The sequence below is a fragment of the Carassius gibelio genome, chromosome B17 (assembly GCF_023724105.1).
Source record: "Carassius gibelio isolate Cgi1373 ecotype wild population from Czech Republic chromosome B17, carGib1.2-hapl.c, whole genome shotgun sequence".
Taxonomy (NCBI): Eukaryota; Metazoa; Chordata; class Actinopteri; order Cypriniformes; family Cyprinidae; genus Carassius; species Carassius gibelio.
In genome coordinates, this window is record NC_068412.1 from 28,989,032 (window position 1) to 29,010,636 (window position 21,605).

General features: G+C 37.8%; 1 protein-coding gene and 1 long non-coding RNA gene across 3 annotated transcripts in view; one reads left to right on the forward strand and one right to left on the reverse strand.

Moving 5' to 3' along the window:
- The window catches only part of LOC127976795 (mitochondrial basic amino acids transporter-like), a 289,596-nt gene that overhangs the window by 77,516 nt on the left and 190,475 nt on the right, over window positions 1-21,605 (reverse strand). The window lies entirely within an intron of this gene.
- On the forward strand, window positions 12,902-20,862 carry LOC127976800 (uncharacterized). Its single transcript, XR_008157929.1, has 3 exons — window positions 12,902-13,259; window positions 17,620-18,044; window positions 20,626-20,862. It is a non-coding gene; the product is annotated as an uncharacterized LOC127976800 (long non-coding RNA).

Here is a 21,605-nt window from a genome sequence, read left to right on the forward strand (position 1 = left end):
TAAGGTGTGCATTGTAGCTGACACCTAAATTAACACATTAAAATTGTTTTATGACTGCAAGTCTTTCTCCTCAAATGCTATTGAGCTTCAAATTTGCTTTTGAGTCCATGTGAAAAGTAGCATAATTTACATATGACTTACAGTTTGTTTTAATAAACATCAAACATTCAATTTAATTGTGCATTATAGCTGTCACGTAGATGAACAATTACAGTTGTTTTTATGACTGTAAGTAATTCTCTTCAAATGCTACTGATGTTAGAAAAGTGTATAACAATATCACATGTAACTTTAGAGACGGTCCCTAAATTTGAGACTCTCAAATGTCCAATGTCAAGCCAAATTTATGCCTGTTTTTGTTTTGTTTTTTACTTTATTTTTCTTTTCTCTGTGCCGGATTGCTGATGTCTTTTACCCGGGCATAGATGTCCATCCATCAATTACGAACATTCATCCGCAAATGTCCGAGCGGTCGCGAGCGTGGGTGGGAGAATGGCGCATGTTTTATTTTTTTTGAGCTACTGGGATGGTGACCCCTTTGGGAGTTGGTGCCCTACGAAGACTGCGTATTCTGCATATAGGGAGCGGCGGTACTATCTGGAAGATATATTCCTCAAACCGTCGTACAAGAGGAGGTGATGCTAGTACTTGTAGAATTTCTCAAAACCTATCTGTTCATAAAGCCTATATATAAAGTCTTAATATAGTATTCCACAATATGTTGTGCTATTCTAATATTATTGCGTTTTTTTATTGACATTGTTATTTACTGTTATTTTTTGTTTTAATATTGTTACTGTTGTTACTTGTTGTACGGTGACCTTGAGTGGTTTGAAAGGCGCCTTAAATAAAATGCATTATTATTATTATTATTATTATTATTATTATTATTAGCTGTACACTTGATAAAAAAATTTATATAAACTTATGCAATTGTATATATATATATATATATATATATATATATATAGTGTACAGTTTTCTTTTATTGCATCTTGAAATAAATGTTTCTGAGTTCTGTGTTTGTTTATTTTTTTATTATTACTTTTTTAGGAGGATTACAGCCTTTAATCTCCTCAAAATAAATGTGCATATAAACCATGAACAATTTAATTATAGCTGTATTTATAAAATGCTTACTAATGACTATTAATTTTGGGAGAAGGCTATATAAAGCAGCAACAGTTGATGTTGAGGCCTAAGATATTTCTTAAGCTGTAATGATGAAAAAACAACAACAACAACAACACAAAATTGCTTATTTTTTTCTGCTGGTGATTAAAGAGATGATTAAGTCTCCCTCCCTCTCTCTCTCTCTCTCTCTCTCTCTCTCTCTCTCTCTCTGACACCAAGCCCATCCCCTCTCCCACACATTCACACAAACTCAGCACACACACTTAACACACAAACACTTAACACACAAACACACACACACACACACACACACATTACCCACAGTGACAGAGGGACAGAGTGACATCAGATGTATGGTAGTTTTTTAATTTTCTCTCATCCATATAGTGTTGTATAGTCATGAAACTATGCATATTTCCTCAGCATGACTTGTCTTCTATGTGTACATTTTGTTGAAGTGTTTAGAAGCTGCACTTAAAAAAATAAAAGACATTTACTGGTTCCTTTTTTACTGTTATTTCAAAAAATCACCATCCAAAATTAATTCGCACCTGTTCTGTAAGATAAATTCTTTAAACAGTGGTAAAAGAGGATGTGGTGCTGATCCTTCAAGAGTCACTCCAAACTTATCTGTCCATAAAGCCTATAAAGAATTATTCTTAATACACAGTATTTCACAATACTTCAGCATATTATTCTAATTAAGTGAGGGTCATTTTATCAGTAAAATACATATTTTTCTTTGAAAGATTTCTATAAATGATTTAAATCATATTAGTTTCTACAATAATTATTTAAAAGTAATCCTATATCTCCATCTGGTGGCCATTATTGGTACTAATTATTGCAAGCTTGATTTATATGTTATGATAGTTTTAATTTTATGGTGGCTCCTGGACATGATAAAGCTATGAACTTACTTACTGTGCTTCTTTCAAATGATGACTTCTACGTATATAAAAAATTATGAAGAGTTGGAATGAAGAATGTTAAAGATATAGTAAAATAACTATTGTATTTTTTTTATGTTACTTTAATAAATCGGTATGGCCACACCATTTAAGGTATCTTAAACCCATTCGCAATTTAACATCTTCAGTATATTGGCATCATGTTGAAAAAGTTTGGTGTGAACTATTTGTGTCTTCTTGGAGGAGTATGATTCATTTAAAGGGCTGATTTGATCATAAATCCACTATAAAATTTCTGAGTTCTGTATCAATCTGTGTTGTTGTTAGTTTATTTTCATTTTTTTTATTTTTCATAGGAAGATAACTGACCCTTTACTCTCCTTTTTAATAAATGTGCTTATAAACCAAGATCAAGCTATTTATAGCTGTATTTATAAGCTGCTTATTAATGACTATTTAAGTTGGGACAAGACTTTATAAAGCATGAACTGACTATTTACTAATGAGTGCAGTTATTATAAAGTGTTACCAATGCATTTACTAATGTTAACAAATTAGACATTATTTTACAGTGTTATAAAATCCTTTAATGACTTACAAGCATTTGTGAAAGTTCTGCTTGCATTACAGCTTAGTCTTCATCTGTGAGCTGAACAGTTTTACTGTTACATCCATGAGATTATGTAAATTAAGATAAATGTCATGTCACAGGATGGAATAGGTCAGTATCAAATGAGTTGAAATTATTATTTGCAGCACAAATAAGTATTTTTAGAATTGTGTTTTTAATTCCTGAAACTGTCAGAAAAGGATAAGGCCTAAGAGATTTCTTAAGCTGTAATGAAAACAGCAATGTTAGCAACAGCAACAAAAAATAACAATTTAAAATACTTTTTTTTTTTTCTGGTGATTAAAGAGATGATTAAGTCTCTCTCTCTCTCTCTCTTTCTCTCTCTTTCTGTCTCTCATTGTGTCTGCCACTCAGCTCATGCCCATCCCCCACTCACAGACACACACACACACACTTGGTCAGCACACATACATTCCTCAAACAGAGGGACAGAGTGAGTTGAGATGTCTGACAGTTTTTTAATTTTCTTTTAATCATACAGTGTTGTAAAGTCATGAAACTATGCATATGTCCTCAGAATGATTTGATCTCTGTATGAATTTTTTTTAAGTGTTTGGAAGCTGCAATTTAAAAATACAAGACAATTAATGATTCCCTTTTTACTGTCATTTCAAAAAATCACCACGACAAAACGGTTCAAGCTAACCAAAATCCGTTCGCAATTTAAGTTCCTCAATGTTTTTTCAACATGTAGACAAAGTTTGGTGAGTATAGTGAACATTTCCTGTGAGGAGTATGCATTAAATCAGAGCTCAATTTAAATATTCAAATCAAAATAGCCGACTTCCTGTTGGTCGTAGCTGATGACTGTGAATTAGAAAGTTGTCCGTCTTGATAAGAACAATTTATGTACCAAGTTTGGTGTCTGTAGCTAAAACTAATCCCCCCACTTTTGACAAAAGGTGGCGCTATAGAGTGCCTCCTTCACGCCCTTTTAAAAGCTTTTGCCATGGTCTAGCTATCTTTAATACTGATATCTGTTTTGAGTTTCATGTAAATCTGAGCTAGTTATCTGCCTAAAAATCACCAGAACAGAACATTCAAGTTTGACACGTTGCCATGGCAACACTATATTAGATATAAATATCCCCACAACAGATTTTCTTCGGCCGTGTTTTGTCATTATTCTGATGAAGTTTGAAGCAAATCAAGTAAAAATAAGATGCTGAATTCAAAGCGTTTTGAAAATGATTCACTTCCTGCTGCCAGTTGGTGGCGCTATAACTTTGACTCCTAATAGTCACATATATATGATCGGTATCATACAATGAACAAACCAATTAAGTTTGATCAAATTCAGGAAATGTATGTGGATGTTATTATACATTTCCTGTTTCTCCTTTCTCGCCATAAATTCAACGCCTCGCCACGGGCAAACCGTTCGAGATATCAAAAATCTCTTCGCAATTTAGCATCCCCAATGTCTTGAGATCGTGTTCACCGAGTTTGGTGGTGAATGGGTGGAGTTCCTCAGAGGAGTATATCAAATTCCAGAGCATGTGTTTTTCATAAAACCCTAAATAGCCAACTTCCTGTTGGGCGGAGCTTATGACATGCAGTGTGAAAGTTGTTTGGTTTGATGAGTTATATATATGTACCAAGTTTCATATGTATACGTGCAAGTATGCATGATATATGGCCCTCGGTACTACAGGGGGCGCTGTAGAGCCCCTGTGCCACGCCCGTGTATCAGACTCTGCCCGGCCCTAATGGCCGCAGGTTCCAAGGTGTGTGCCAATTTTCAAGAGTTTTTGAGCATGTTAAGGGCCCCAAAAGCCCCCGAAACCTTGAAGAAAAATAATAATAATAATAATAAATATAGCTGCAAGCAGCGATGGCGGGCTCAAGCCACCAATGCCATCGCCACCCCGGTGGCATCAGGTAAACTGTGCCCAGTGGGCACATGCATTCACAATATCCCTCTGGCAGTGAGGTTTTAAAGGATATGGCAGTTAAAGGGTTAATCCGAATCATCTAGACTTTAAAATCACATTCCCAGAACAATATATATATATATATATATATATATATATATATATATATATATATATATATATATATATATATATATATATATATTTATTTAGTAACACTTTACAATAAGATTTCATTGATAAACATTATGTTAACATGAACAATATTTATATAGCATTCTTTCATGTCAGTTAATATTCCAAACTTAAACATTAAAACATTGTTTTATTGTGATTTTTTTCCAAGCACATTTTACCAATTCCAAACCATATCAATCTTAATAACTACCATTATTTTTTATTTAATCATTTATGAGTGCTATACAATAGTCCAGGAAAGCTGGAAGAGAAAAACTCCTTATATTCATGTGTGCAGAATTATAAGGCATGTTTTCTTTTACAGATGAAATGCGCTAAAAAAGAGTTTTAACTCAAACTGTTTTAACTCAAAGTCGAAAATTATGAAATACCCATGAGAAATATCAAACCCAAATGCAATACAGAAATTGATAAGTTAAGACTTGACCATTGTACAAAAATGCTGACTGGGTCATGAGGTCAGAAAAGAAGAAGAAAAAAAACAGGTCAAGAAGAACTGACAAAAAGAATGGCAAAATAATTAGGAATTAATGTGAAGATTAATTTTTAGTCAATTCTGCAAAACAGACTTTCAGGAAAGGAGGTGGAATAAAAATGAGCTCCTAAATCTTAATCCCGGATTCTGGAAGATATATTCCTCAAACCATCGGACAAGAGGAGGTGGTGCTGGTCCTTCACGAGTCACTCTAATCGGTTCATAAAGCCTATATATAAAGTCTTAATATATAGTATTTCACAATACTTCATGGTATTCTAATTAAATCATTTTTTGGAATCTTAGATCTCTCAGAACCTGACACATTGTAATTCTGGAGACTCCAGGAAAGTGGCAGTTCTGTAAAATGTTGGCGCTGGAGACTAAATGCTGTCTGATAGTTTCACACCTAATTCACTTAATACACACACACACACACAAACACACACACATTACCCACAGTGACAGAGGGACAGAGTGACATCAGATGTATGATAGTTTTTTTAATTTTCTATCATCCATATAGTGTTGTATAGTCATGAAACCATGCATATTTCCTCAGAATGACTTGTCTTCTATGTGTAATTTTTTTTGAAGTGTTTAGAAGCTGCACTTAAAAAAAATAAAAGACATTTACTGGTTACATTTTTACTGTTATTTCAAAAAATCACCACAACAAAACCATTCAAGCTATCCAAAATTCATCCGCACCTGTTCTGTAAGATTAATTCTTTAAACAGTGGTAAAAGAGGATGTGGTGCTAAACCTTCAAGAGTCACTCAAAACTTATCTGTTCATAAAGCCTATAAAGAATTATTCTTAATATACGGTTCACTATACTTCAGCTTGTTATTCTAATTAAGTGAGGGTCATTTTATCAGTAAAATACATAAAATACATATTATTTTTCTTTCAAAGACTTCTATAAATGATTTAAATCATACTTGTTTCTACAATAATTATTTAAAAGTAATCCTATAGCTCCATCTGGTGGCCATTATTGGTACTAAGAATTGCAAGCTTGATTTATATGTTATGATAGTTTTAATTTTATGCTGGCTCTTGAAAATGATAAAGCTATGAAACTTACTGTGCTTCCTTCAAATGATGACTTTTACGTATATAAAAAATTATGAAGAGTTGGAATTAAAAATTTAAAAGATATAGTAAAATAACTATTGTATTTATTTATGTTACTTTAATAAATCGCTATGGCCTGTGTTGTTTGTTTATTTTTATTTTTTTTATTTTTCATAGGAAGATAACTGACCCTTTACTCTCCTTTTTAATAAATGTGCTTATAAACCAAGAACAAGCTATTTATAGCTGTATGGATTTACATTTTAAAAAAATTAGTCTACGGCATTCATTCTAAACAGCTTGAATAAAACCTGTTAATATTTATTATAGACCACTGTAACTGTGTATAATCTAACAAACAGGTTTATTATGAAAATAAAGTGTGTACACCAGATAAATTGGACGATAAAGAAATTGCTAACAATAGTATAATAGAGCATGTTTTAGGTTTTTAGGCGTTTAGATGCAGAAATGGACAAATCAAATGTAAAATAAAATTTTATTGATTTAATTAAATATAGATTAAGTCTTGTTAGAGCAAAATAATAAATAAATATGTACACATATTAAAAAAGCAGCCAAGATGAATGAGTTTAATTTTTTATATAGATTAAAATTGAAGACAGAAGCAGCTGGTATATGCGGTCACTTAATATTCAAATCCAGTAGATCCACTTCAGATTTATTTCTCAACAGTTTATGTCCACGTGGCTGTTTTCGTTTATATTCGCCAAGCTATTATGTATTTTGAAATAATCTTGTCCTTGATGTGTTCGTTCGTACGACGAAAGGCAGAATCCTGCAGCTCGAGAGATATTCTGCCAGTCGCGTTTTCAAGTAGTCTTGCACACTTAAACGGGTCACAAACACCTGCATTTAGCTCGCGTTGTGTTATAATGGGTGTATTGTGTGCATTTATGGCAATAATTTATTTTAAAAAGCTCTTAAACAAGAATAAATTCGTTAGTTTTGAACTTGTGACACTGTGCGCGCTGATCGGAGGCAGTGATTTCAGATAGGCAGCTGCGAATATTTAATTTTCACACAAACAGTTCAAAAACATCTTAATTTAGCTCTTGGTGTGTTCTAATTGGTGAATTGTGTGATATCGCTGCAATACTTTATTTTTAATAGCTATAAAACAAGAATAAACTCGTTTTTTTTTGAGCTCATCATTCCACACGCTGGTGCTCAGAGCAGTGATTCATCTCTCGTGTTTCTCACGTGTACTGACCACACATCCATTATTAATGAGCCCTGACCTGATAATAATCATATATGTTGGTTTAGCTTGTCAGTTTGAATTAAATCCAAGTATTTATTTGTATTTTAACCGATTTAAAATCGAAACCAAAAGACAGTCTCCTCCCTTTTTTAGTCCGGTAACTGCACCTGTAGGGGCGCATTTTCTCTCAGACAATGGAAGTCTAAGCACACACACTCAAACAGAGGGACAGAGTGATATGAGATGTCTGACAGTTTTTTAATTTTCTGTTATCCATACAGTGTTGTAAAGTCATGAAACTATGCATATTTACTCAGAATAACTTTTTTTCTGTATGAAAAAAGGTTTTGAAGTGTTTGGAATTTAAAAATGCAGGAAAATTAATAATTCCATCTTTATTGTCATTTAAAAAAATCACCACGACAAAACCATCCAAGCTATCCAAAGCCCATTCACAATTTAAGTTCCTCAATGTTTTTTTCAACAAGTAGGCCAAGTTTGGTGTGTATAGTGTTACTCTCCTCTGAGCAGTATGCATTAATTCACAGCTAAATGTAAAAAACAATCCACATTCAAATCAAAATAGCCGACTTCCTGTTGGTCGTAGCTGATGACTGTGAATTAGAAAGTTGTCCGTCTTGATAAGAACAATTTTTGTACCGAGTTTGGTATCTGTAGCTAAAACTAACCCCCCCACTTTTGACAAAAGGTGGCGCTATAGAGTGCCTCTTCCACGCCCTCTTATAAACTTTTGCCAGTGTCTAGTTATCATAAATACTGATATGTGTTCTGAATTTCATGAAATTCTAAGTATGTTATATGCCTTAAAATCACCTGAGAAGTATTCAAGTTTGACATGTTGCCACGGCAACAATATTTTTAGATATCAATATCCCCCTAGCAGATTAATATAGGCTGTGTTTTAACATTATTCTGATGAAGTTTGAAGCAAATCGAGTAAAAATAAGATGCTGAATACAAAGCATTTTGAAAATGACACACTTCCTGCTGCCAGTTGGTGGTGCTATAACTTTGACTCCTAATAGTCACATATATGCAATCGACATCACACAAAGAATAATCTGATGAAGTTTGATTAAAATCAGGAAATGTATGTGGATGGTATTAGACACTTCCTGTTTCTCATTTCTCGCCATAATTTCAACGCCTCGCCACGAGCAAACCGTTTGAGATATCAAAAATCCCCTGGCAATTTTTCATCCCCAGTGTCTTGAGATCATGTTGACCGAGTTTGGCGGCAATCGAGTAAAAAACCTATGACAAGTATTTCAAATTCCAGAGCATGCGCTTTTTACATAACTCTAAATAGCTGACTTCCTGTTGGGCGGACCCTATGACATGCAATACGCAAGTTGTTCGGCACGATGAGATCTATATGTGTACTGAGTTTCATATTAATACGTGCAAGTATGTGTGAGCTATACATCAACATTTATGACTGTGTTCCAGGGGGCGCTGTAGAGCCCCTGTGCCACGCCCGTGTCCCAGCCTCTGCAGGCTCCTAAAGGCCACAGATTCCAAATTGTGCGCAAACTTTCAAGAGTTTTTGAGTATGTTAAGGACCCCAAAAGCCCCCACAACTTTGACGACAAATATGAATAATAAACCCCAAATAGCCAACTTCCTGTTGGGCGGAGCCTATGATATGCAATACGAAAGTTGTTTGTATTGATGAGTTCTATATGTGTACCGAGTTTCGTACGTCTACGTGCAAGTATGTATGATATATGGCCCTCCATATTCCAGGGGGCGCTGTAGAGCCCCTGTGCCACGCCCGTGTATCAGTCTCTGCCCGGCCCTAATGGCCGCAGGTTCCAATGTGTGTGCCAATTTTCAAGACTTTTTAAGCATGTTAAGGACCCCAAAAGCCCCCGAAACCTTGAAGAAAAATAATAATAATAAATAATAATAATAATAATAATAACAAATAATCCTAAGGAAAACAATAGGGCTCTCGCCCTCCAGGCTTGAGCCCTAATAACAAATAATCCTAAGGAAAACAATAGGGCTCTCGCCCTCCAGGCTTGAGCCCTAATTAAAGCTGCAAGCAGCGATGAACGGGCCCTCGCACCCTGGCTCACCGCCATCGTGTGGCTTTAGTAAAAAGGTGAACGTTGAGAAATATGCATTTAATGTCCTAAATATAAGTGGAATATATCAAAGTATATCCCATATATGTGCCAATCTTACCGTTGCCAGCAGGTGGCGCTATCATTATAATGGAATATTGGCCTTCAGATGTGTTCAGGCCAGGACTCTTATCAAACAAGTGAAGTTTGGGGAAGATTGAACATTTTATGCTTGAGTTACAACAACTTCTCTTGCTGTGGCAAGACATCAAATTTTGTCATGGCGCCATGGAAACGCCCTTTAACAAAAACTCAAGATCTTCAAAAGTTAACATTGCACAGGCCTTTAGATTAGACTGACCACAAAATATATGTTAATCTCAAAAAAATTATAGGAGTAGTTTGTCGCAGTGTAAAATATGTAACTTCCTGTTGCCAATAGGTGGCGCTATGACTATAACTGAATATTGGCATGTAGATCTGTTCAGGTCAAGAGTCTTATCCAACATGTGAAGTTTGGGGCAGATTGGACATTGTATGTCTGAGTTACAGCAACTTCCTTTTTCATGGCGAAACATCGAAATTTGTCAGGCCGCCATGGACCCGCTCTTTAACGAAACCTCAAGTCCTTCGCAATTTATTATCGCAAAGGGCTTTAGATTACACTGACCAAGTTTGGTGTTGATCTGAATAAATCTCTAGGAGGAGTTCGTTAAAGTACAACCCCTGAAAATGGCAAAAACAACACCAATTTTGAAGGGAAAATTCAAAATAACCGACTTCCTGTTGGGATCCGGATTTCGTACCAAGAGACTTTTTTGTAGGTATTGGTGCGTTACATGTGTGTACCAATTTTTGTACATGTACGTGAAACATAGCTCGAGGCGCACTCCGTTGAAAGTGTATAGGTGGCGCTATAGAGCCATTCTGCCACACCCGGTGGAATATTGGCCTGCAGATCTGTTCAGGTCAGGACTCTTATCACATATGTGAAGTTTGGGGAAGATCGGACATTTTATGCCTGAGTTATAACATCTTTTATTCCCATGGCGAGACATCGAACTTCGTCGCGGCGCCATGAACAAGCCTTTTAACGACAACTCAAAATCTTCACAACTGAACATCGCACAGGCCTTTAGATTAGACTGACCACAAAAAAGACACTGATGTCATAAAATTTCTAGGAGTAGTTCGTCGCAGCGTAAAATATGTCACTTCCTGTTGCCAATAGGTGGCGCTATGACTATAACTGAATATGGGCATGTCAATCTGTTCAGGTTCGGAATCTCATCAAACATGTGAAGTTTGGGGCAGATTGGACATTGTATGTGTGAGTTATAGCAACTTCATTTTTCATGGCGAATCATCGAAATTCGCCAGGCCGCCACGGACACGCCCTTCAACGAAAACTCAAGATCTTCGCAATTTAACATCGCAAAGGCCTTTAGATTAGGCATACCAAATTTGGTGTTGATTTGAAGAAATCTCTAGGAGGAGTTCGTTAAAATACAACACATGGAAATGACCAAAATTACACAAAATATGCTCATAATATTAAAAATAACCGACTTCCTGTTGGGTTTAGAATTTCGCTCCAAGAGTCTTTTTTGTAGGTATTGGTGTGTTACATATGTGTGCCAATTTTCGTGCATGTACGTGAAACATAGCTGGAAGGCTGTTGATTTTCTTGGTATAGGTGGCGCTGTCGAGCCATTTTGCCACACCCTCTTCTGAATCCTATATCAGACGAAAATTTTCACCAGGTTTGACGCGTGTGCAAAGTTTCATGACTTTTTGAGCATGTTAAAGCCCTCAAAAATGCGATTCATTCGGGAGAAGAAGAAGAAGAAGAATAATAATAATAATAATAATAATTAAAGCTGCAAGCAGCGATGAACGGGCCCTCGCACCCGGGCTCACCGGCAGTGAGTGGCTTAAGTTAATAGGTGAACGGTGAGAAATATGCGTTTAAACTCATAAATATAAGTAGAATATATCAATGTTTATTCCATATATGTGCCAATCTTCCTGTTGCCAGAAGGTGGCGCTATCATTATAATGGAATATTGGCCTTCAGATGTGTTCAGGGCAGGACTTTTATCGAACATGTGAGGTTTGGGGAGGATTGGACACTTTATGCCTGAGTTACAACAACATCCTATTTCATGGCGAAACAATGAAATTTGTCAGGCCGCCATGGACACGCCCTTTAACGAAACCTCAAGATCTTCGCAATTTAACATCGCAAAAGGCTTTAGATTACACTGACCAAGTTTGGTGTTGATCTGAATAAATATCTAGGAGGAGTTTGTTAAAGTACAACCCCTGAAAATGGCCAAAACAACACTAATTTTGCAGAGAAAATTCCAAATAACTGACTTCCTGTTGGGATTCGGACTTCGTACCAAGAGACTTTTTCGTAGATATTGGTGTGTTACATGTGTGTACCGATTCTTGTACATGTACGTGAAACATAGCTCAAGGCGCACTCCGTTTAAAGTGTATACGCACTCCGTTGAAAGTGTATAGGTGGCGCTATTGAGCCATTTTGCCACACTCGATGGAATATTGGCCTTCAGATCTGTTCAGGCCAGGACCCTTATCACACAAGTGAAGTTTGGGCAAGATCGGACATTTTATGCCTGAGTTATAACATCTTTTATTCCCATGGCGAGACATCGAACTTCATCACGGCGCCATGGACACACCTTTTAACAAAAACTCAAGATATTCACAACTAAACATCACACAGGTCTTTAGATTAGACTGACCACAAAAAAGACATTGATGTCATAAAATTTCTAGGAGTAGTTTGTCGCAGTGTAAAATATGTAACTTCCTGTTGCCAATAGGTGGCGCTATGACTATAACTGAATATTGGCATGTAGATCTGTTCAGGTCAAGAGTCTTATCCAACATGTGAAGTTTGGGGCAGATTGGACATTGTATGTCTGAGTTACAGCAACTTCCTTTTTCATGGCGAAACATCGAAATTTTTCAGGCCGCCATGGACCCGCCCTTTAACGAAACCTCAAGTCCTTCGCAATTTATTATCGCAAAGGGCTTTAGATTACACTGACCAAGTTTGATGTTGATCTGAATAAATCTCTAGGAGGAGTTCGTTAAAGTACAACCCCTGAAAATGGCAAAAACAACAGCAATTTTGAAGGGAAAATTCAAAATAACCGACTTCCTGTTGGGATCCGGATTTCGTACCAAGAGACTTTTTTGTAGGTATTGGAGTGTTACATGTGTGTACCAATTTTTGTACATGTACGTGAAACATAGCTCGAGGCGCACTCCGTTGAAAGTGTATAGGTGGCGCTATAGAGCCATTCTGCCACACCCGGTGGAATATTGGCCTGCAGATCTGTTCAGGCCAGGACTCTTATCACACATGTGAAGTTTGGGGAAGATCGGACATTTTATGCCTGAGTTATAACATCTTTTTTTCGCATGGCGAGACATCGAACTTCGTCGCGGCGCCATGAACAAGCCTTTTAACGAAAACTCAAGATCTTCACAACTGAACATCGCACAGGCCTTTAGATTAGACTGACCACAAAAAAGACATTGATGTCATAAAATTTCTAGGAGTAGTTCGTCGCAGCATAAAATATGTCACTTCCTGTTGCCAATAGGTGGCGCTAGGACTATAACTGAATATGGGCATGTCAATTTGTTCAGGTTCGGAGTCTCATCAAACATGTGAAGTTTGGGGCAGATTGGTCATTGTATGTGTGAGTTATAGCAACTTCATTTTTCATGGCGAATCATCGAAATTCGCCAGGCCGCCACGGACACGCCCTTCAACGAAAAGTCAGGATCTTCGCAATTTAACATCGCAAAGGCCTTTAGATTAGGCATACCAAATTTGGTGTTGATTTGAAGAACTCTCTAGGAGGAGTTCGTTAAAATACAACACATGGAAATGACCAAAATTACACAAAATATGCTCATAATATTAAAAATAACCGACTTCCTGTTGGGTTTAGAATTTCGCTCCAAGAGTCTTTTTTGTAGGTATTGGTGTGTTACATATGTGTGCCAATTTTCGTGCATGTACGTGAAACATAGCTGGAAGGCTGTTGATTTTCTTGGTATAGGTGGCGCTGTCGAGCCATTTTGCCACACCCTCTTCTGAATCCTATATCAGACGAAAATTTTCACCAGGTTTGACGAGTGTGCAAAGTTTCATGACTTTTTGAGCATGTTAAAGCCCTCAAAAATGCGATTCATTCGGGAGAAGAAGAAGAAGAAGAAGAAGAATAATAATAATTAAAGCTGCAAGCAGCGATGAACGGGCCCTCGCACCCGGGCTCACCGCCATCGTGTGGCTTTAGTAAAAAGGTGAACGTTGAAAAATATGCATTTAAACTCATAAATATAAGTGCAATATATCAAAGTTTATTCCATATGTGTGCCAATCTTCCTGTCGCCAGCAGGTGGCGCTATTGTTATAATGGAATATTGGCCTTCAGATGTGTTCAAGCCAGGACCCTTATCACACATGTGAAGTTTGGGCAAGATCGGACATTTTATGCCTGAGTTATAACATCTTTTATTCCCATGGCGAGACATCGAACTTCGTCATGGCGACATGGACATGCCTTTTAACAAAAATTCAAGATCTTCACATCTAAACATCACACAGGTCTTTAGATTAGACTGACCACAAAAAAGACATTGATGTCATAAAATTTCTAGGAGAAGTTTGTCACAGTGTAAAATATGTCACTTCCAGTTGCCAATAGGTGGCGCTATGACTATAACTGAATATTGGCATGTAGATCTGTTCAGGTGAAGAGTCTTAACAAAAATGTGAAGTTTGGGGCGGATTGGACATTGTATGTGTGAGTTATAGCACCATCATTTTTCATGGCGAATCATCGAAATTTGTCAGGCCGCCATGGACACGCCCTTTAACGAAACCTCAATTCCTTCGCAATTTAAAATGGCAAAGGGCTTTAGATTACACTGACCAAGTTTGGTGTTGATCTGAATAAATCTCTAGGAGGAGTTCGTTAAAATACAACCCCTGAAAATGACAAAAACAACACCAATTTTGCAGGGAAAATTAAAAATAACCGACTTCCTGTTGGGATTCGGATTTCGTACCAAGAGACTTTTTTGTAGCTATTGGTGTGTTACATATGTTTACCGATTTTCGTACATGTATATGACATGTAGCTCGAGGCGCACGCCATTGAAAATGTGTAGGTGGCGCTATCGAGCCATTTTGCCACACCTGATGGAATTTTGGCCTTCAGATGTGTTCAGGCCAGGACTCTTATCAAACATTTGAAGTTTGGGCAAGATCCGATATTTTATGACTGAGTTACAGCAACTTCTACTCCCATGGCGAGACATCGAACTTTGACATGGCGCCATGGACACGCCCTTTAACGAAAACTCAGGATCTTCTCAATTTAACATCGTACAGGCCTTTAGATTAGACTGACGACAAAAAAGACATTGATGTCAAAAATTTCTAGGAGTAGTTTGTCGCAGCGTAAAATATGTCACTTCCTGTTGCCAATAGGTGGCGCTATGACTATAACTGAATATGGTCGTGTCAAACTGTTCAGGACAGGAGTCTCATCCAACATGTGAAGTTTGGGGCAGATTGGTCATTGTATGTCTGAGTTATAGCAACTTCATTTTTCATGGCGAATCATCGAAATTCGCCAGGCCGCCACACACAGGCCCTTCAACGAAAACTCAAAAGCTTCGCAATTTAACATCGCAAAGGCCTTTAGATTAGGCATACCAAATTTGGTGTTGATCTGAATTAATCTCTAGGAGGAGTTCGTTAAAATACAACGCATGGAAATGACAAAAATGACACAAAATTTGCTCATAATATTAGAAATAACCGACTTCCTGTTGGGTTTCGGATTTTGCTCCAAGAGACTTTTTTGTAGGTATTGGAGAGTTACATGTGTATACCGATTTTCATACATGTACATGAAACGTAGCTCGAGGCGCACACCGTTGAACGTGTATAGGTGGCGCTGTTGAGCCATTTTGGCACACCCACTTCTGAAACCCATATCAGACGTAAATTTTCGCCAGTTCTGAGGTGTGTGCAAAGTTTCATGACTTTTCGAGCATGTTTAGGCCCTCAAAAATGCGATTCATCTTAGAGAAGAAGAATAATAATAATAATAATAATAATAATAATAAACGGAGCAATTCCAAGAGGGTCCTCACACCATCGGTGCTCGGGCCCTAATTAAAGCTGCAAGCAGCGATGAACGGGCCCTCGCACCCGGGCTCACCAGCAGCGAGTGGCTTTAGTTAATAGGTGAACGGTGAGAAATATGCGTTTAAACTCATAAATATAAGTAAAATATATCAATGTTTATTCCAAATATGTGCCAATCTTCCTGTTGCCAGTAGGTGGCGCTATCATTATAGTGGAATATTGGCCTTCAGATGTGTTCAGGGCAGGACTTTTGTCGAACATGTGAGGTTTGGGGAGGATTGGACATTTTATGCCTGAGTTACAACAACATCCTATTTCATGGCGAAACATCGAAATTTGTCAGGCCGCCATGGACACGCCCTTTAACGAAACCTCAAGATCTTCGCAATCTAAGATCGCAAAGGGTTTAGATTACACTGACCAAGTTTGGTGTTGATCTGAATAAATCTCTAGGAGGAGTTCGTTAAAGTCCAACCCCTGAAAATGGCCAAAACAACACTAATTTTGCAGAGAAAATTCTAAATAACTGACTTCCTGTTGGGATTCGGATTTCGTACCAAGAGATTTTTTCGTAGATATTGGTGTGTTACATGTGTGTACCGATTTTTGTACATGTACATGAAACATAGCTCGACGCGCACTCCGTTTAAAGTGTATACGCACTCTGTTGAAAGTGTATAGGTGGCGCTATCGAGCCATTTTGCCACACTCGATGAAATATTCGCCTTCAGATCTGTTTAGGCCAGGACCCTTATCACACAAGTGAAGTTTGGGCCAGATCGGACATTTTATGCCTGAGTTATAACATCTTTTATCCCCATGGCGAGACATCGAACTTCATCACAGCGCCATGGACACACCTTTTAACAAAAACTCAAGATCTTCACAACTAAACATCACACAGGTCTTTAGATTAGACTGACCACAAAAAAGACATTGATGTCATAAAATTTCTAGGAGTAGTTTGTCGCAGTGTAAAATATGTAACTTCCTGTTGCCAATAGGTGGCGCTATGACTATAACTGAATATTGGCATGTAGATCTGTTCAGGTCAAGAGTCTTATCCAACATGTGAAGTTTGGGGCAGATTGGACATTGTATGTCTGAGTTACAGCAACTTCCTTTTTCATGGCGAAACATCGAAATTTGTCAGGCCGCCATGGACCCGCCCTTTAACGAAACCTCAAGTCCTTCGCAATTTATTATCGCAAAGGGCTTTAGATTACACTGACCAAGTTTGGTGTTGATCTGAATAAATCTCTAGGAGGAGTTCGTTAAAGTACAACCCCTGAAAATGGCAAAAACAACACCAATTTTGAAGGGAAAATTAAAAATAACCGACTTCCTGTTGGGATCCGGATATCGTACCAAGAGACTTTTTTGTAGGTATTGGAGTGTTACATGTGTGTACCAATTTTTGTACATGTACGTGAAACATAGCTCGAGGCGCACTTCGTTGAAAGTGTATAGGTGGCGCTATAGAGCCATTCTGCCACACCCGGTGGAATATTGGCCTGCAGATCTGTTCAGTCCAGGACTCTTATCACACATTTGAAGTTTGGGGAAGATCGGACATTTTATGCATGAGTTATAACATCTTTTATTCCCATGGCGAGACATTGAACTTCGTCGCGGCGCCATGAACAAGCCTTTTAACGAAAACTCAAGATCTTCACAACTGAACATCGCACAGGCCTTTAGATTAGACTGACCACAAAAAAGACATTGATGTCATAAAATTTCTAGGAGTAGTTCGTCGCAGCGTAAAATATGTCACTTCCTGTTGCCAATAGGTGGCGCTATGACTATAACTGAATATGGGCATGTCAATCTGTTCAGGTTCGGAGTCTCATCAAACATGTGAAGTTTGGGGCAGATTGGACATTGTATGTGTGAGTTATAGCAACTTCATTTTTCATGGCGAATCATCGAAATTCGCCAGGCCGCCACGGACACGCCCTTCAACGAAAACTCAAGATCTTCGCAATTTAACATCGCAAAGGCCTTTAGATTAGGCATACCAAATTTGGTGTTGATTTGAAGAACTCTCTAGGAGGAGTTCGTTAAAATACAACACATGGAAATGACCAAAATTACACAAAATATGCTCATAATATTAAAAATAACCGACTTCCTGTTGGGTTTAGAATTTCGCTCCAAGAGTCTTTTTTGTAGGTATTGGTGTGTTACATATGTGTGCCAATTTTCGTGCATGTACGTGAAACATAGCTGGAAGGCTGTTGATTTTCTTGGTATAGGTGGCGCTGTCGAGCCATTTTGCCACACCCTCTTCTGAATCCTATATCAGACGAAAATTTTCACCAGGTTTGACGCGTGTGCAAAGTTTCATGACTTTTTGAGCATGTTAAAGCCCTCAAAAATGCGATTCATTCGGGAGAAGAAGAAGAAGAAGAATAATAATAATAAAAAACAAAGCAGATACAAGAGGGTCCTCGCACCTCGGTGCTCGGGCCCTAATAAAAAACAAAGCAGATACAAGAGGGTCCTCGCACCTCGGTGCTCGGGCCCTAATAATAATAAACAAAGCAGATACAAGAGGGTCCTCACACCATCGGTGCTCGGGCCCTAATAATAATAATAATAATAATTAAAGCTGCAAGCAGCGATGAACGGGCCCTCGCACCCGGGCTCACCGGCAGTGAGTGGCTTTAGTTAATAGGTGAACGGTGAGGAATATGCGTTTAAACTCATAAATATAAGTAGAATATATCAATGTTTATTCCATATATGTGCCAATCTTCCTGTTGCCAGCAGGTGGCGCTATCTTATAATGGAAAATTGGCCTTCAGATGTGTTCAGGGCAGGACCCTTATCACACAAGTGAAGTTTGGGCAAGATCGGACATTTTATGCCTGAGTTATAACAACATCCTATTTCATGGCGAAACATCGAAATTTGTCAGTCCGCCATGGACACGCCCTTTAACGAAACCTCAAGATCTTCGCAATTTAAGATCACAAAAGGCTTTAGATTACACTGACCAAGTTGGGTGTTGATCTGAATAAATCTCTAGGAGGAGTTTGTTAAAGTACAAACCCTGAAAATGGCCAAAACAACACAAATTTTGCAGAGAAAATTCTAAATAACTGACTTCCTGTTGGGATTCGGATTTCGTACCAAGAGACTTTTTCATAGATATTGGTGTGTTACATGTGTGTACCGATTTTTGTACATGTACGTGAAACATAGCTCGAGGCGCACTACGTTTAAAGTGAATACGCACTCCGTTGAAAGTGTATAGGTGGCGCTATCGAGCCATTTTGCCACACTCGATGGAATATTGGCCTTCAGATCTGTTTAGGCCAGGACCCTTATCACACAAGTGAAGTTTGGGCAAGATCGGACATTTTATGCCTGAGTTATAACATGTTTTATTCCCATTGCGAGACATCGAACTTCATCACGGCGCCATGGACACACCTTTTAACAAAAACTCAAGATCTTCACAACTAAACATCACACAGGTCTTTAGATTAGACTGACCACAAAAAAGACATTGATGTCATAAAATTTCTAGGAGTAGTTTGTCGCAGTGTAAAATATGTAACTTCCTGTTGCCAATAGGTGGCGCTATGACTATAACTGAATATTGGCATGTAGATCTGTTCAGGACAAGAGTCTTATCCAACATGTGAAGTTTGGGGCAGATTGGACATTGTATGTCTGAGTTACAGCAACTTCCTTTTTCATGGCGAAACATCGAAATTTGTCAGGCCGCCATGGACCCGCCCTTTAACGAAACCTCAAGTCCTTCGCAATTTATTATCGCAAAGGGCTTTAGATTACACTGACCAAGTTTGGTGTTGATCTGAATAAATCTCTAGGAGGAGTTCTTTAAAGTACAACCCTTGAAAATGGCAAAAACAACACCAATTTTGAAGGGAAAATTCAAAATAACCGACTTCCTGTTGGGATCCGGATTTCGTACCAAGAGACTTTTTTGTAGGTATTGGAGTGTTACATGTGTGTACCAATTTTTGTACATGTACGTGAGACATAGCTTGAGGCAGACTCCGTTGAAAGTGTATAGGTGGCGCTATCGAGCCATTCTGCCATACCCGGTGGGATATTGGCCTGCAGATCTGTTCAGGCCAGGACTCTTATCACACGTGTGAAGTTTGGGGAAGATCGGACATTTTATGCCTGAGTTATAACATCTTTTATTCCCATGGCGAGACATCGAACTTCGTCGCGGCGCCATGAGCAAGCCTTTTAACGAAAACTCAAGATCTTCACAACTGAACATCGCACAGGCCTTTAGATTAGACTGACCACAAAAAAGACATTGATGTCATAAAATTTCTAGGAGTAGTTCGTCGCAGCGTAAAATATGTCACTTCCTGTTGCCAATAGGTGGCGCTATGACTATAACTGAATATGGGCATGTCAATCTGTTCAGGTTCGGAGTCTCATCAAACATGTGAAGTTTGGGGCAGATTGGACATTGTATGTGTGAGTTATAGCAACTTCATTTTTCATGGCGAATCATCGAAATTCGCCAGGCCGCCACGGACACGCCCTTCAACGAAAACTCAAGATCTTCGCAATTTAACATCGCAAAGGCCTTTAGATTAGGCATACCAAATTTGGTGTTGATTTGAAGAACTCTCTAGGAGGAGTTCGTTAAAATACAACACATGGAAATGACCAAAATTACACAAAATATGCTCATAATATTAAAAATAACCGACTTCCTGTTGGGTTTAGAATTTCGCTCCAAGAGTCTTTTTTGTAGGTATTGGTGTGTTACATATGTGTGCCAATTTTCGTGCATGTAGGTGAAACATAGCTGGAAGGCTGTTGATTTCCTTGGTATAGGTGGCGCTGTCGAGCCATTTTGCCACACCCTCTTCTGAATCCTATATCAGACGAAAATTTTCACCAGGTTTGACGCGTGTGCAAAGTTTCATGACTTTTTGAGCATGTTAAAGCCCTCAAAAATGCGATTCATTCGGGAGAAGAAGAAGAAGAATAATAATAAATATAGCTGCAAGCAGCGATGGCGGGCTCAAGCCACCAATGCCATCGCCACCCCGGTGGCATCAGGTAAACTGTGCCCAGCGGGCACATGCATTCACAATATCCCTCTGGCAGTGAGGTTTTAAAGGATACGGCAGTTAAAGGGTTAATCCGAATCATCTAGACATTAAAATCACATTTATATATATATATATATATATATATATATATATATATATATATATATATATATATATATCCCATATATATATATATATTAATCCCGGATTCTGGAAGATATATTCCTTAAACCATCGGACAAGAGGAGGTGGTGCTGGTCCTTCACGAGTCACTCTAATCTGTTCATAAAGCCTATATATAAAGTCTTAATGTATAGTATTTCACAATACTTCATGATATTCTAATTAAATATTTTTTTTGGAATCTTAGATCTCTCAGAACCTGACAAATTGTAATTCTGAGACTCCAGGAAAGTGGCAGTTCTGTAAAATGTTGGCGATGGAGACTAAATGCTCCCTGATAGTTTCACACCTAATTCAGTTAACACACACACACACACACACACATTACCCACAGTGAGAGAGGGACAGAGTGACATCAGATATATGATAGTTTTTTAATTTTCTATCATCAATATAGTGTTGTATAGTCATGAAACTATGCATATTTCCTCAGAATGACTGGTCTTCCATGTGTAAATTTTTTTGAAGTGTTTAGAAGCTGCACTTTAAAAAAATTAAAAGACATTTACTGGTTCCTTTTTTACTATTATTTCAAA